Source organism: Crocuta crocuta, unplaced genomic scaffold (assembly GCF_008692635.1).
Source record: "Crocuta crocuta isolate KB4526 unplaced genomic scaffold, BGI_CrCroc_1.0 scaffold211, whole genome shotgun sequence".
Lineage (NCBI taxonomy): Eukaryota > Metazoa > Chordata > Mammalia > Carnivora > Hyaenidae > Crocuta > Crocuta crocuta.
Genome location: NW_027527939.1, coordinates 1,935,183 through 1,953,489, shown reverse-complemented (window position 1 = coordinate 1,953,489; position 18,307 = coordinate 1,935,183).

The following is an 18,307-nucleotide window of genomic DNA, read 5'->3' as shown; positions in this document are numbered from 1 at the left end:
GCCTTTTAATTAGAATTGCTTTATCCATAAATATCACGTGTAGTTATTGTTCTTTGATTTAGGCTTACTTGGACAGTTTCCGTATGTCCCCTCTAGTTTCCTCATTTTCTAGCTCCCTTACTATTTGAATTTTAGAATTCCATTTTAAATTATCTATTGACACTTTTTTCCAGAGTTCTCTAGGATTAAGGTTTTTTTTTTTTTGAGTTGTGCAGAATCAGAGTTGTAGTACTTCATATGCTCTGTAGAAAACTTGCAACCACATGGACCCATTTACCACAGCCTCCTTATTTCTACATGTTATCTCCTGCTATGGATTTTATGAACCTAAAGGACAGCATTATAATTTTTTCTTTAAAAGGTCATGTACATTGTCGCTAAACTAAGAGAGAAATTTATATTAGTAAGTATTGCTATTCTTTGTTTCTCCATGATGGTCCACCTTTCCCCCTCGATATTTTTTTTCCTAGTTAGAAAGAATTCCTTTAGCTTTTATGGGTGCAGTACTGATGACAAAGTTCCTTATTCTCATATGTGAACATAATTCTGTGTTTACCTTTTATCCTCTTAAAAATATTCTCACACCCTCTTCTGTGGCTGCTCATATGAAATCTGTGGTAATATGAATTATTCTTGCCCGTGTTCCCTAGCTAATTTTTTTCAACAATTTTTCCGTGTTTAGTTTTCATATTTTTCCTACTTGGGCTTACTAAGCCACTTGTTTGTGTAAAATTATGTCTTTCATACATTTGGGAGATTTTTGATGGTTATTTCCTAATTTTTTTCACTTGGTCTATTGTCAGTCCTTGGGCTCAAATTGTGTTTACTTTATAATTTTGACATGTCCCATAGACATGTTTTATCTTTTTATTTTTCAAAAATTTTAATGTTTATTTTTGAGAGTGAAAGAGACAGCATGAGCAGGGGAGGGGCAGAGAGAGAGGGAGATACAGAATCTGAAGGAGGCTCTAGGCACTGAGCTCTCAGCACAGAGCCCCATGAGGGGCTTGAACTCAACAAACCGTGAGATCATGACTTGAGTTGAAGTCAGACACCTAACTGACTGAGCCACCCAGGTACCACTATATTAGTAGTTTTAATGTAACTATACAACAAGAAAGAAACCACATATAAAGTTTTCATTATGTTTTGAGCTTCACTATCATGATCTCTTTCAATACTAATGGTGTTCCCTTAAGTATTCCTGTTTTTGTGACCATTCAATAGTTTGAACTATTGTCTATTCTGATATTGTATACATCTTTTAGTTTAGATTATATTTGTTAGATAAGGCTCTTAAGGACAGATTCTGAGCATTGAGCAGAAAACCTGTACTTTCAGACTAACCTTTATATTACTGAACATGTGTAGCTATGAGATATTTTTTTTCTACTTAAATTCATTACCTTCTTCCTTGCTCTTTTTNCGAGATCATGACCCAAGCGAAAGTCGGATGCTTAACCGACTAAGCCACCCAGGCGCCCCTGTTCCTTGCTCTTTAACGCAATGACCTTGAAGGTTGTTTAGAAGATATATTATTTTAGGCCTTATGTCTTTAATATATTACACCCATAAATCTAGAAATATGACAATACTGTGATTTGCCATTTACAATAAACTAAATGATTAGCCATTATTGGTGTCCTGTAACTCAAGTAATTAGCAGTGCTATATAGAATAGGCAGTTGAAATTAGTGGAGGACAGAGAATGTTACACCATTGGAATAGGGGCCCCGACGTGAGAAGAAAATCCAAGACAAAACTGAATGTTTTCTGAGAAGTTAGCCCAAGAAAGGGATGATGATCCACAAAGGGGGCAAGCTGATCTGGTTCATGGTGGGAGATTGAGAAAATGAGCTTGAATAGAAGAAAGAATCGGGTTCTGGGCACCACATTTAGGTGAAAGAATTATTTCCTTTAGCAAAGACCAATTATTTTCTTGGCAAATGGGTTTAATCTTTGTCATAAAGAATGAAACTTTTTTCAATTAATAATGTACTATATATATATATATATCAAATAGTATTCATGAAAAGGGAAGAGCTTTAACTATGTTTTAATGCATATCCTTCCAGAAAGAGAAGCACAAACTTATGTTACTGCTGCTAGGCAATTTTCCATCACTAAGGAATGATGATTAATTTTTCAAATTCTGTATATACATATGTGTATATTTATGCAATCTGAGTGCTATTGATTTGTCTCAAATCACCTAGTTATCCAGGATTCCTATTGAGAGCTTATAAACATCTTTAAATGTATACTTATTTTTTTGAGGGGGGGTGCACAAGTGTGAGTGGGGGAGGGGTAGAGAGAGAAAGAGAATCCCAAATAGGTTCTCTACTGTCCGCGCAGAGCCCGGTAGGGAGCCTAAACTCGGGAACTGTGAAAGATCATGATTTGAGCCGAAATCAAGAGTCCGATGCTTAACCCACTGAACCACACAGGTGCCCTGAGAGCTTCTGATTTTCAATTCCTTATTATGAAATTGCAGTGTTAAGCTGGCTGGTTCTTACTAAAGGATGCAGTTCCCTACCATGCTTCAGTTCTTAATTTTTATTTAGGTCTCATCAGTTGGCTACAGAATATAAATGATAGTTTTGTCCTATGCAAGGAACAGGGGTCACTATTCCTAATCCTTTGTATATTTTAGACATTTTCTGTTCTTTATGTAGGAGAAAATAGCCGGGGTTAAGTTCATCGTGTTTTTGGTCAATTCACAATTTGTTTTATCATTGAATTTAATATTGCAGAGGCAAAGTCTGCAGCCAGTTTAATACCATTTTTTTTGCATGTGATTTATGGTTATGTCATTAGTGTTACTTTTCATTCTTTACCATATTTTGGTTTTGTGGGGTTTTTGTTTTTGTCTTGTTTTTGTTTGCTTGCTCTTGCCTCTCTTCCTCTTCTATTGTATTCAGCCCTCATAAATTTCAGAACAAGTTTCAGTGGGTGTTCAAGTACACGTGAAAACATTTTTTCTTATTTTAAAAGATGTACCATAAAATGGTCCCTGTAAACAAAAAAAAGTCCACAATTAAGTTTTAAACTTTCTTGATACATAGCAATACTTAGATTCCTGTTTCCTTACTATAAATACATTTTTATTCAATAATCTTGATATCTGAAACAAATTTTGTTTGCCAAGCCCAGCCTAGCCTCATATTTATCTTTGAGGATTCTGTCACACTGATGGAAGTACATATTCTATGCCCATTAAATTAAATAAACCTAATTTCCCTCTGACATTAAATTATTTGCATCTAACACATGTGTTTCTTGTACTTTGTCCCAAATAGAAGCCTTTGATAATCAGGAATTCTACTAAATCATTTTAAGCATCTCTAGAGCATTGTGCTTAATTAATCTTGTGTATATATGCATGCATACATCATATAGAATAATTGAAAATCTAAAAATATTTTTAAATACACCAGGAACCAGGGTATTGAAAAACATTAGCTAAATCTCCAGTGACTCACAGTTGGGAGAGGAATAGAAGGTGAACAGAAATTTAATAGTAATGTTTTAACAGAGGTGAAGATAGAGAATTATAGAATTGGAGAGGAGGGATTATCTTTTACTTGAAATGAGCAGTTGTTTGCATGTCTTAAGTTTTTCAATTTTAATATTACTAGAGCAAAAGATTCCTCATGGGAAATCATATAATCCAATGACCTACCATAGAACTCAGTAGAAATTTTTTATTTATCTGTCTCAAGTATTGAATTTCTATACTGTATGTGATTTCTATTTTTGGTTGAGAATAAAGTAAAATGTGCCATTTAAGGTTTTTAAAAAATTTTTTTAATGCTAAAGAGTGCGTGTGTGTATATATATATATATTTTTAATGTTTTATTTATTTTTGAGAGAGAGAGACAGCATGAGTTGGGGCATGGGGAGGTCAGAGAGAGAGGGAGACACAGAAACTGAGGACAGGCTCCAGGCTCTGAGCTAGCTGTCAGCACAGATGGGGCTCGAACCCATGAACTGTGAGATCCTGACCTGAGCCGAAGTTGGACGCTTAACCAACCGAGTCACCCAGACGCCCCAAGAATGCATATATTAAAATTTCTTCCTTGGAAGTCAATACTGATGTAATGAGATGAGAGGGAAGGAAAGGATTTAAGATCCCCAGGCTAGTTATCCTACCCCGGGCTCCTTACAAGAAAGACCCTATTTCCCCTATGCAAGGAAAAAAAAAAAAAAGAAAAAAGGTATTTTGGTATTAGCAACTCTGAATCCAATATAAAATTTATTTGTATACTTTATTTCTTTCATTAATATCAATTTTATGATCCACACTATATTAAATTGTAGGGATATAAAACCTAGATGTCTTATCCCTATTAAGTGAAGCCAAAAAGGCAAGATACATGTATATATTAACTATATAGCTTAATGTAAAACAAGCTCTTGAAACCTATTTAGCACTGTTTGATCATTTTGGCTAGAGCTGAGGCAAACCTGGATTCAAATTCAATTTTTAATTCTGTGAACTTCAGCATTCTTACTTGTGAAGAGCCCCTCTCTGAATATCTTGTATTAACAACATTAAAAATCGAGTACTTAGGAAAATGAATTAGTATTACTGATGCTTCAATTATAGAGCAAGGCAAAATCCACTGAGGAAAAATGTAAGGTCATTTAGATTAAAAATTTCATAGCTAATTGACTACCAATTACTTGTCCCCGTTGGGAGCATTATAAAAGCAGATGTTGAGAGTCAATTAATTTGTATTTGTTTAGGTGGGACTCTATCAAAAAAAGCAAAATCTGCTGTAAAGAGTATAACATCTCATTCTTCCTTCTTGAGAAATCTGAGCCGAATCTGTCACTCACTTATGGCAGACACACAGGTCGTTATGGCATGGCATATGCCAGAAGCTTTATCCTAGCTTCATCTGTTACTCTTCTCTCATGATAGTGGGATTTTAAATCACATAGATTCTGCTATAATTCAGTTCTGTCAGGTGGCAGCTGTGTGAATTTCAGTTCCTTCAATTCCCCAGGTCTGAATTTTCCATGTGGTAAAATAATATCTACCTGAAGGGAATTGTGAGGATTAAACTATACAAGTAGAATATATAGTAAAGTATATTCTAGTATTGAACAATAGAAAGTATTCAATAAAATGTTACCACATTTTAGCCACCTATTACATTATATCCTTATATTTAAGAAACCCTTTTTAAGAACTGGATAGGGCATTGATGAACAAATAAATTCAATGTTATAATGATTTTATTTCCTTAATTTGATGTCATTCATAGTTTTAGGTAAAGTCCTTTCTCTTTGACCCTCTCTGTATTAATATTCCTAGTTTCACACAAAAACCTTGGAGATCAATTATTGAGCTCAATATCCAAGGCTTCCCTGATTTCCTCCACTTTCTGAACTTGAAAAAGGGAAAAATTTCTTTTCCTCTCAAGCATTGCAAACTAAGTATCTAAGTGAAAGGAAGTAGGAACTAAATGAAAAGCCAAACTAATTTTACTTAAGCAGTTAAAGCTTTCACAGTGAATGATTTGGAGCTCTTCAATGTTACTTAGTGAATGTAATCACACATATTTGTCTTGTTGAGAATTATATTGTGACATATGCTTGGTAAGCAGGACTGCTATTATATAAATTAGTCAAGATTTGTTGCTTGAAGTTGTAGAGTACAAAAAGAAATCATGCATGAAGTTTTCTCAACAAAAACATTCCCATTTAAAGAAAATTTACATAAGTTGTTAACTAACCAGTAAGAGTAACCATAATCTCATTGACTTCTATACATTGTGTCCAATAACAGAAATGTAAAATGTCTGATAAGCAGGAGAGAACAACTAATTGGTATTCTGAAGAACAAGATTCAAAGGATTCAGGATACAGAAGGAAAGGATCCAAAATTCTTAAACAAGTATATAAAATACTAGATTTCTTTGTGCATGTAACAAGGTTTCCTCTAAATATTACATTCTTCAATTGTTTCTTTAATTCCTTCCTTTTAAATAGTATATACATTCCTTTTAGAGTTTACAGATAAGTGGGAAGATAGGTAATAATCAGATAAAACAATTAAAAAGTTACATAAGGACACTGTAAGAGTCTATGAAAGGAGTACTCATATAGTCTGGATATGTTAGGGAAAGCTTAACCAAGGATGTAGTTGAACTGCTATCTCAAAGGTAACCAGATTGTAAATGGATAAATGAATGGGAAGAAAATATTGAAGATAGAGGAAAACTTTATTGGAAGTCCTGATGGGAAATTAGCATGATACCTTTGAAGATCTAGAAAGTTTTCAGATTTCAGGCTAGTGTGGCCAGAGTGCAGAGTGAGTAGTAGGATATGAATCCTCATAAAATATTTGTGAAATTTTATACCAAAAGGACCCAAAGGATTGTGGAAAGAAAGTATTTATCAAATACTAATATATATTCAGCATCTTTACCATTCTCTAAAATATTTATTTCTGGAATAAATATTTGTATATTGGATAATATATATCGAAAAGCTCATAAGGGGTACATGGGTGGCTCAGATCATTAATTGACTGACTCTAGATCTCAGCTCAGGTCTTGATCTCCAGGTTGTGATCTTCCATGTTGGGCTCCATGCTGCGTGTGAAGCCTACTTTTTAACTTAGGTTTAGTCATGTTTTCTTCTTTCCTAACAGTTCTAGATGTCCTAAAAGTATGTGTCTTAGAATGGAATTCATTGTCAAGTCAAATGATGAAAACATTACAACCACATGACCAGTTGTAGCTACATTGATCAATAATCAAGTAGATTGTATTGTTGTCAAACAAATCTCAATAGTTTATAATAACAAGCATGCTGTTTTTTCATGTTCACCAAAGCCTGCAAGTTAATTATGGCTTGGCTGAACAAGGCAGAGAAACTTCTTCAGAATGCTTACAAGCTGAGCTTTGTTCTAGCTGCAGTTTGAGTTCAGGTTTATTTGAAGTGTCTCTACATTATGTTTGGGTAAGCAACAACCTGAGACAGGTTCTTCTCATGACACATGGCAGGAGCAGGAGTTTAAACATTGGATACTACTTTAGGAGTTGATTTATTTATTTTTATTTTTTTTTTTATTTGTTTTTGAGAGAGAGAGGCAGAGCATGAACAGGGGAGGGGCAGACAGGGAGAATCCGAAATAGGCTCCAGGCTCTGAGCTGTCAGCACAGAGCCTGATGTGGGGCTTGAACTCCTGAGCCGTGAGATCATGACCTATTTAGGGCTTTATCTTGAGCTGTCATTTCCACTCATATTCCATTGATTCAAAACAAATCATATGGCCAACCCCACCTTTAAGAGGGATGAGGAATTTCCCTATACTGGTGAGAGGTACTATAAAAACACAAAACATGGAGATGAATAATGCTACTATAAGAAGGTTATAAAGAATTTTGTAATTCAGTTCTCTCCAGAGGTGAAATTGAGGGAGTGAAAACTAACTTTTGGAGCTACTGAAACCCCAGATTAGGCAGCCTCCAGTTCTAGTAGCTATTGCCTTTACCTCTTTAGAATTTGTAAATTTGGGACAGAACAAAGGAGACTATGTTGCTTAGACACCATGCTCTTGATGCTGAAACTATCAAAACCAGATCGTCATCTATCAACTTTCTTATTCAAATGATAGAACCATCAAGAAGCACTTAGAGGAGACACATCCATTGCAGGGAGAGGGGAAATGTGTTCATGAAACATCTTGTTTGCTTAAAGTTCACTGGCGGAAAATCTAATAATCTTGTGATAGACTTTTCTTTCATTTTCTCTAAGGATTTCAGAGAAATGCTATTTTTTTCTAGCATGATTTTTATATTTCCTCTTGTATTTTCTACTTGTTAGGGTTATAGTTTCATTCAGATGATAGTTCCATGTTATTCCTTCTTATTTTCTTGAATTGGTGACTTTGGATACAAGCAGAATGAGAAGAATTTCATGAAGTAGTGGCAGACTGAAAAAAATGATTTGGGTTACATTAGACACAGATGTGCTGCTCAGTTCTATCTTTGGAAGAAACCCTAGCATACCTAAGTCAGGAAAAAGCAGCAGTGAAAGGCAGTAAATGGAAAGTATTGCTGTATTTTCTTGTTTTCTTTATGGTCATTCAACTGATTTGTTTTTTTTTTCCTTCAGTAGTTAAATCTATGCCATTAATATTCATCAATGGCGATTCATATTTTAGTACAGTTCTGTCACCATTTGAAAAGTATTCAGGATTTTGATAATAAGCAGTGAGTAGTAATTTTGGATTTTTAAAGACTAGTATTTTGATATAAAGAAAAACACAAACTTTTCTGTTTACTCCCAAGGAATTTGAGTAATTAAGAGGCAAATAAGTATTTAACAGTAAGATATCATCAGAGAATGGAGCTCACTTATCAGTTTCACCTAGTAAATAGTTGGGTCCATTGGCCCCATGTAAATTTGGTTAATAATCTGCGTATTTTAATAAATGGGTGTTCTAGGGGAAACTGTTTCATTCTCAAAATTATGTTAGAAAGTATATTCTACTTATATACAGGGAACTGTCAATTCCCGGAAAATCCTCTGGAATAGAGTCATTTGATATTTCCAAAGTTGAAAGTTTAATTACTGCTGTATTGTTTTACCTATTTTCATGATCAAACTCCGCTGTATAATAGTTTAATGATTGTAACTTTTAAAATTTCTTTTATATTCATAGAGCAGGCCAGTAATATTTCCACTTTTCATATGAGTGAAGTGTATCTAGTAGCACACTAGCCTGGATCTAAAATATTGGTGGGTATTAATTAAAAAAAAAAGGTTTTATGACATCAGTGATATGTATTCCTTTCACAGTAAAACACACTTTTATCTACTAATAGAAATAAGTCTTTATTGTAGAAGACCAATATCTTAGCACTGTGCTCAAGCAGTAAATCTGTGGTTGATTTTGTACATGTTCTGCAGATTACTTGGAATCAGATTACTTGGCTACTTACACATGTGACATTACTTATAAAAAGGTTCACTTTTTAAATTTGGCACTTACTAGCCCTGTGACCTTGAACATGTTAGTTAACAGCTCAGTGTCTGTTTCATAAAATGGAGATTATTTTACCAACTTCAAACAGCTGCTATGTACGTTATAGGAATCAATATATATAAAATATTAAGCACAGGGCCTGGCATGTACTAAATGGTACAAAAATGTTAGCTATTAATATCAGGTCATTATTATTATTTTTAAAGCACAGTGTCAATGCTTCAATGAGGAATAAAGGTTGTCACTGTATTTACCTGGTCTTTAAAGATCAAGGATTATGAAGTCATGTTGGAAGTGAACAAAACTTATTTCAGGAAAAGAGTAAGAAAACTATTAAGGATTAATTCTGGGCCTTAGTTTTCTGTCAGTAAATCAAAGTTAGGAAGCATAAATAATGTTTATTAATGTCTGAAATGTAGAACACAGATTAGATTGAGAATTTAGCTACAAAAGAAATTCAGTGACGATGATTACACAGTAAATAATAAAGATTTTCATGTGTATACTTAATCTTTATAGTCCCCAAATTATACCAAAAGACAAACAGATATTAATATGGTAATAATAGGGGAATACTCAAACACATCCTCAATCTCATTTTGATCTAGCTAGAGAAATAGCAACTCCTATAGGTTGCTCCTATGTCTATATAACAGATAAAAGATAGGCATAGTTAGATGAACTTTAACATGAACGGGTAAGATTTCAAACTACAGGGCTCATAGATAGAACAGTCATAATCACCATATGCCTCTCTTTTCAGCTGTGGTTATATAGTGACCTTGAAGGCTTCTTGCATGCGTTGCAATGATAAACAAAACTTTCCGTAAATTTCATGGCAATATCTGGGTTAGGAGTAAACCATGCATTTTTCATAGTTTTAGGAAAAAGACTGTAGAACCATTGTCTGCAGCTGTTCAAGAAAAAAAATCCCAGCTTAAGGAACCATATCAACCCATGTGAATAAAGAAGAGTTAAAATAAAGTTGGACAGAACTTTGGAGAGAATCTTAAAAATTGTACATGAAGAATTCATAAACCTTATTTTCCAGAAAACATCTTGGTTCTAGAAATGGACTATTTAATACAGTTGATTTATATTTCAGATTTTTTTCCCCCTACTCCATAGGGATCTCTAGGGACATAAGTAAAATTATTTTCTCCACATGAGTTCAAGAATCTATCTTATGCTCCTAGCTTTTGATCCATGGTCTTTGTAATTTTGATCACTTTGCTAGTGAAAGGATCAAAGGTTTTAGTGATGTTATACATGATTTTGGTAATTGTTTTCATTATGGCATACAAAATCTATGAATTTTGCATGTTCACCTTGTGAATAGAAGAGAGACTGAAGTAGGACAGAGAACTGCATTTTAGTATTTTCTGGGGGTGGCTACAGTATCTAAGTTTATATAAGTACCTAATCCTTCTTTTCCAAAGTATGGGAGTTTTTATTAAAGAGAAATTTTTCTACCTTGCCATAATCTGAACTCTGACATTGAACATATAGCCAGAGGACTATAAATCTTTAAGAAAACCTTCAGAGATATTGAGAGCATAATATTGGTTAGAATGAACAAGAAGGAAACAAAACAAAACTTTTTGCAGTTTCCCTTGACCAACTGGAATTTTCCAGCTATTGTAAATGTGTCCTGAAAAAATATGTATTTTAAAAATGTTTTAAGATAGTTTAAGAAAATATCTTATTTTTAAGCAGTTAATATTTTTCAGAAATATTTGCCTCTATTACACATTTCTTCAAATATATACTCAAAAATGAAAAACTTTTTTGATTCTTATTCTCCATAGCCTTGCTACCATTTTAGTAATGTTTTCCTTAGTAGTGAGTAAGATTGAGTACAATACCTCTGTTTTTTAGTTTCAGAGTTTCACATCATTTTGCTTGATCAGTTATTGACAGAGTTGGCATGTCTCCAGACAAATGCATGTTTTTAGTCATATCATGTATTGCATCAATTTCCTAGCCAATTTCAGCCATAGAAAATACACAAAGCATCTGTAGCAATTAGTGCACACAGATAACCATGTATTTGTTATATATATTCATACATATTTCTCCTCTATTTGGGACACTCAGGAAAGAAATAAAAACTGTAAAATCAACCATAAACGTGCTGATAATAGAAATTCTGGAAAACACACCAATAGGGCTTACTAGAAGGAATGGTGTTTTCTATGAAATGCTCTTAGTAGTATGCACTTGTCTGCATATTTGTTACTTGTCAAACATTTGAAATCCTTCTGGTCTGGAGAAGATAAGAAGTATTAACATGCATGCTGTTACTGTGTACCCTATGGAGGACTATACGTCTTAGCTAGAAAAACCTCATCATGGTGGGAAATACGTAGACCAAAGAATCAGTAAATGGAAATAGGGGAAGTTGTGGCAAACAAAGAGTGTTCACAAGTGAGTTACAATCTTTGGTAAGAAAACAATCACAGTGTTTCCACAGGAGTGCTTTAGAGAAAGAGAATAAGACTGTTAGCTACCTTTATCAAATCTAGCATTCCTTAGTGGCAGATTCTAGGAGAAACCTCTGAATCTGTTTTCTTCACAAAGAGGAATTGGATTTTTTTTTTAATTTTTTAAAAAGTTTATTTTTGAGAGGCAGAGAGATCGTGCAAGTGGGGGAAGGACAGAGATAGAGAGAGGGAGACACAGAATCTGAAGCAGGCTCCAGGCTCTGAGCTGTCAATACAGAGCTCAAACTGGGGCTCCAACTCCTGAACTGTGAGATCATGACCTGAGCCTAAGTCAGATGCTTAACCTACTGAGGCACCCAGATGCCCCAAGAGGAATTGGTTTCTTGATGACTTATGAACTCTGCTCCAAAATTCCACCTAGATAATTTGGTAAAAAGATGTGACACAGTACCCATGATAATTCAACTTATCAGTAACCACCTACTACCATTTGATTCATGGTTTATAGTCTATATTTACCATTCTGGTTATTTTTCTGATGACTTGAGAAAAATACTACCAATGAATCATAGAAGGCGAAGAATGCTGAACAGCAGAGCTTCTGTCATTCTCTGTGGCTATTAATCAAGGTGATGCATTGCTAAGACAGCTGCCTGGGTGTGACAAAGGAGATTGCTGCTGCCTTCTCAGCATGTCAGAAGTTTATTTGCTACTTTGAATATATGGAATGTGAATATCAATGGAATGCATTTAAAGAAGGTGCAAATGGGACCTTAAGAGTCTCAAGAGAGGTCAGTTTGGGTGTGATTTGATGTCTTGATATTAGCAATAATATCCTTCAAGAGATACATAGGGACATTAATATGATACCTTATATCACACCCAGATGGGGTTATAGTATGGGATTGACAGTACCTAAGTGACTATTTCCTGGAGCACATATTTTTGGGTGCGTGTAGTTTCCCAAATTGCACATAAACAGTAGATATTCAATGATAGTAATATACCTTGTGGCTTTATCAGATGTGTCTACTCAGCCTAAGATATTCTGTGAAGACTTAAGGAGTTGGTCTTGGAATTCCTGAGTATGACTAAAATAACATCTCTAGAGCTTTGTCAACAGGAGTAAAAGATGTGCCTAACCCAAATAGGCACACTAGAGGGACCTCTGTTTCAAGAGAATGACCATGGCTAGAATCAATCTGTAAGATTTAATTTGCTATAAGCAAATGAACTAATTATACAATAATTTTCATGAAAATCATTAACAATGTTGAGAGAAGTCTTGCATTCTTATATAAAGAAAGGACTAAAGAATATTCTAATACTTATGGAATCTACTATTTTTAAATTTTTTATTTATTTTGAGAGAGTGAGAGAGCACAAATGAGGGAGGGGCAGAGAGAAGAGAAAAAGAGAATCCCAAATAGGCTCTGCACTGTCAGCACGGATCCTACCATATGGGGCTCGAACTACATGACACGTGAANAGGGGCAGAGAGAGAGAGGGAGACATAGAATCCGAAGCAGGCTCCAGGCTCTGAACTATTAGCACAGAGCCCAACATGGGGCTTGACCCCATGGGCAGTGAGATCATGACCTGAACAGAAGTCTCGGACACTTAACTAACTGAGCCACCCAGGTGCCCCTGGAATCTACTATTCTTTTTTTTTTTTTAATTTTTTATAGTTTATTTATCTTTGAGNTGGAATCTACTATTTTTAAATTTTTTATTTATTTTGAGAGAGTGAGAGAGCACAAATGAGGGAGGGGCAGAGAGAAGAGAAAAAGAGAATCCCAAATAGGCTCTGCACTGTCAGCACGGATCCTACCATATGGGGCTCGAACTACATGACACGTGAAATCATGACCTGAACTGAAATCAAGAGTCAGATGCTTAACTGACTGAGCCACATGGGCGCCCTGTAATCTACTATTTTTTTTTTTAATTTTTAAATTTTTTTTAACACTTATTCATTTTTGAGAGAGAGAGAGAGAGAGAGAGAGAGAGCGAGCGCGCGTTAGAGTATGAGTGGAGGAGGGGCAGAGAGAGAGAGGGAGACATAGAATCCGAAGCAGGCTCCAGGCTCTGAACTATTAGCACAGAGCCCAACATGGGGCTTGACCCCATGGGCAGTGAGATCATGACCTGAACAGAAGTCTCGGACACTTAACTAACTGAGCCACCCAGGTGCCCCTGGAATCTACTATTCTTTTTTTTTTTTTAATTTTTTATAGTTTATTTATCTTTGAGACAGATACAGAGCATGAGCAAGGGAGGGGCAGAGAGAGAGAGAGAGAGGGAGAATCTGATGCAGGTTCCAGGCTCTGGGCTGTCAGCACAGAGCCCGAAACCGGGTTCAAACCGCGAGATATGACCTGAGCCGAAGCCGGATGGTCAACTGACTGAGCCACCCAGGCAGTCCTGGAATCTACTCTTCTTAAATGTCCGTGGTTGAGAGTGCTAGAAGGGAATAGAAGGTTGTATTAATGGGATTTGTTAAAATTTTAAGGCAGATTGTCACTGGACAATTGAGCAGATATCCTTGTACTCTAATGGCCTTGGTATAGAAAATAACATGGATTTTCTCTGTGATGCAGTTGGTTGGGATTAGATAGATCAAAGAATGACACTATTTTCACTGTGACAATATTACATAATAGCACCTGTACCTATAAAACCTACACTAGGCTATGTGGAATATGGAGATAACTGGAAAGCAGAGTCTAGAATTTACTAAAACTAAAATATGGCTTCTATCAACATACTTGTCAGTTGAGAGTATGTGATACCTAAGAAAAGATCATTTCTATTGGAAAATAATAATTATGCTTTTTTTCTGTTACATGTTCAACTTTAATCTCTGTCACAAATCTATGATGTAAGAAAATGTCTGGTAAATTCATTGATAGAATGGAATGAAAACCAAACTTAAGTAGACCATGATTTTAAGAATGAGAACGTTGTTTGGGAGATGGCTATTACATCAATTTTGTGCTTTAAATCTATGAATTGAACCAAAAAAGTGACTTTGCTTTTAGAAATAAAAAGGCACAAGTAAATGATTCCACCAAAATATAAGAGCTTCTATTTCTGCCCCGAGTGTAGAAGGAGCAGCTGGAAAGAGCATCACTTCCAAACTAACAACAGAAAGAGCTAGATAATCTACAAAATCATAATATTCATAATCATGAACATAATCAGACCACTGAAATAACAGTGAAAATGTTTTAAATCCAGAGAAACAAGATGGAAACACATGATCCTCTTAACAGTGTAAAAGAGGAAGACCTGCTGTGTCCTATACAAAAGAGAAAGAAATATGGAAAAAAGTAACTAAAAGCCATCCCTGGTCTAGTGTACAGATGTAGAACCCATCAAGAAACATGCATAGTTTGGGCCCATCGGTACGCTCTTATCGGTAGACCTCAAGAAGGCATTCAGGAGAAAGAGTAGGGTTTGATGGAGGATGGAGGAGTGAATAAATCACTGTCAGTCATGTGTGCAGGAGGAAGGGAACAATTGGTATTAAAAGAAAACAAAGCCCTACCCAGATGCTTCTCTGCTACGAAAACCTTAAGCCATTGGGAGAGGGCCAATAAGACCTGTAATTTACAACACAGATGAAGACACATTGTGCCTGGAGGAAGGATTGAAACTAATCCCTTGATTTATTGGAGAGAGGAAGGAAACCATCTTGTGTTCATATTAGAAACTCGTACCACCAGAGGAAGGTTAGGATCTCTGAAATAGTATAACCCTTGAGACTCAGGGAGATCATATTTTTTAAAACTTGTTTCCCACCACCAGTTTAGCAAGTATAGAAGCAACTCTCAAGAGCTTAGCTGAGTCTGATGGAGCTGAGCTGCCAGGAGTCAAAGTACCCAATTAAGACACAATAAAAGTAATAATCAAGGCTTGAATCACCTATTTTGATAGTTTAGGCAAGAGATAAACTGGAGAAAATGCCAACTCCTCCTGGTTCCATTTCCCCACATGGAATGGCTCACCTGCTGATAAGGTGAGTTAGCACACAGAGTGCAAAAATACTGAGTAAAAAGTATGTTTAAGGTTCTTCTCCTTTCCCCATGCCCTGATAAAGAGGTCTTGACAGAGGCAACTGAGGAAGAGTTTTGCCAAATGGCCCAGCTAAGTAGGATTCTGAATGGAAGCTTCTTGGCAAGGAATAGCAGATTTGTCTAAGAGCCTTGCTGGCCAAGGGAGGCCTGAGTCCTTAACTATATATAACTCCCTTCAGAACCTGCAATTTTTAGCTGTGCCTCAAGTCTTTTATGGGGGAAGCAGCTTTCCCCCATAAGCCTGCTGGGTAAAGCCTTTGTAAATACCTGTGGTTGAGCCTAAAAGCACTCACAGGCTTTTTAGCCAGGAGCTAAACCCCTCAGTAACAAGCAACAGCAGTCTGTCATTGGTAGAAGGGCAGTAGCCTGAAGAGAGACCTGAGACACAAATAAAAGCTGTGTATGGAGGAAAACTCCAGGAATCTAGCCTTTCCTTAAACCGCAGGTTAACACTTGAAGAATTTAAAAACCATGGTGCAATAAGAACAAACCCCAGCAACCATTAACAGTGCCACCCAAATGTAGCCCAGCTCCTGATTAGCTTAATCCAGCCCACATACTGAGAATGGATTAACAAAAGAACAGGATGTCCATTTTTTAAGATAAGTACTATTTATATTTTTTAAAAATTTTATTTAAATCCAAGTTAACATACAGTGTAATAATGATTTCAGGAATAGAATTTAGTGATTAATCACTTACATATAACAGCCAGTGCTCATCCCAACAACTGTCCTCTTTAATGCCCATCATCCATTTAGCCCATCCCCCCACCACACACCCAGCTAGCAACCCTCAGTTTGTTCTTTGTATTTGAGTCTCTTAGTGTTTGTTTCCTTCTGTTTTCATCTTGTTTTTGCTTCCCTTCCCCTACGTTCATCTATTTTGTTTCTTAAATTCCATGTATGAGTAAAGTCATATATTTGTCTTTCTCTGACTTCTTTTGCTTCACATAATTCACTAGTTTCATTCACATTGTTGCAAATGGCATGATTTCATTCTTTTTTGATTGCCAAGTAATCCACTGTGTATATCCATCTTATCCATTCATCAGTCAATGGGCATTTGGGCTCTTTCCATACTTTGACTATTATTGATAATGCTGCTATAAACATTGGGGTGCATGTGTTCCTTTGAAGCAGCAAACCTGTATCCTTTAGATAAATACCTAGTAGAGCAATTGCTGGATTATAAGGTAGTTGAATTTTTTTTTTTTTTTGAGTTACCTCCACACTGTTTTCTAAAATGACTGTACCAGTTTGCATTCCCTATATATATTGTTTTACTGTATTAATCATGTATGGCTTCTAATTAAAAATGAGACCAATGAAACAAAAAGAAAAAGCAATTTGGTGTCAATAGAGACTCAGAGATAATACCTATATTAATAGTACCAGACAGGAAATATTACATATTCATGACTTATATCTTAATAGCTTTAGGGAGATAGGTAGACCACAGGCACTAACAAATGGGGAATTTTAGTAGAAAGGTGAAAAGAAATGAGAAAAAAATCAGTTGGAAACACTAGTGATAAAGAACAGGGTAACAAAGATGAAGAATGTGTTTTGGTAGTCATCAGTAGCCGCGACACATCCAAATAATCCGTGTATTTAAACATAGGTTGAGAGTAGTTTATAATTATAGTGAAACAAAAGTAGAAGAAACAACAGGGAGATAAATAGAACACAGCATTGAGAAGTTGTGAGAAAATGCCAAACTGTTTATTTTTTGTGCCACTGGAATCTCAAGAAAGCTGTTGGGGCACCTGGGTGGCTCCTTGGGTTAAGCGTCCGACTTCAGCTCAGGTCATGATTTCACAGTCCATGAGTTTGAGCCCCACGTCGCGCGCTGTACTGACAGTTCAGAGCCTGGAGCCTGCTTCAGATTCTGTCTCCCTCTCTCTCTGCCCCTCCCCCACTCGCTCTCTGTCTCTGTCTCTCAAAATAAAATGAAATAAAATTAAAAAAATAAAAATAAAACTATTGGGGTAGAGAGATAATTAAAGAGATAATGACTCAAAATTTACCAAATTGATAAAAGATACTAACCCACAGAACTAATAACTTTACAGAACGCTAAGTAGTATAGATACTTGAAAATAAACACAGGCTATGTCCTATTCAAATTGCTAATAAATAAAGCAAAGGAAAAACCCTTGAAGGCAACCAGAGAAAATAAGACAGAACATTAAAAAAAAAAAGGAAGGTGAAAAATAAATGTCTTCATTTTGTCAGGATCTGCAAATGTGGTGACCCATAGAGTACTACAATAACAGAAAAAAGTCTGTCAACTCAGAATGCTAGAACTAGTGAAAGTATGTTTGAAACTTTAAGGTAAAATAAGGGATTTTTAATTAGATTAGAAATAGAACTGAGAATTCCTTAATAAGTTAGCATTAATAGAAATATATTAAAATATTTCAGGCAGAAGGGATATTTTAAAATCTGAATCTCCACACAGAAATGAAGATCTCTAGAAATGATTCAATTAAAAATATTTGAGTAGTTTTAAGTAATCTAATACTGATTACATTCTCTAAATCAGGAATTTGAAAATTCTGTTAAGAGAGAGCAAATACATTTTTTTAGCCTTCGTGGACCATTTGGTTTCTGTTCCAACTACTCAGCTCTGCTGTTTTAGTGTGAAACTAGTCACACACAGCAAGTGAACAAGTGGGCATGGCTCTATTTTGCAAAAATTAAAACAAGCAGGAGACTAGATTTTGCCCATAGACCATGGTTTGCCAACTGATCTAGAGTGAAACTCACTGTAT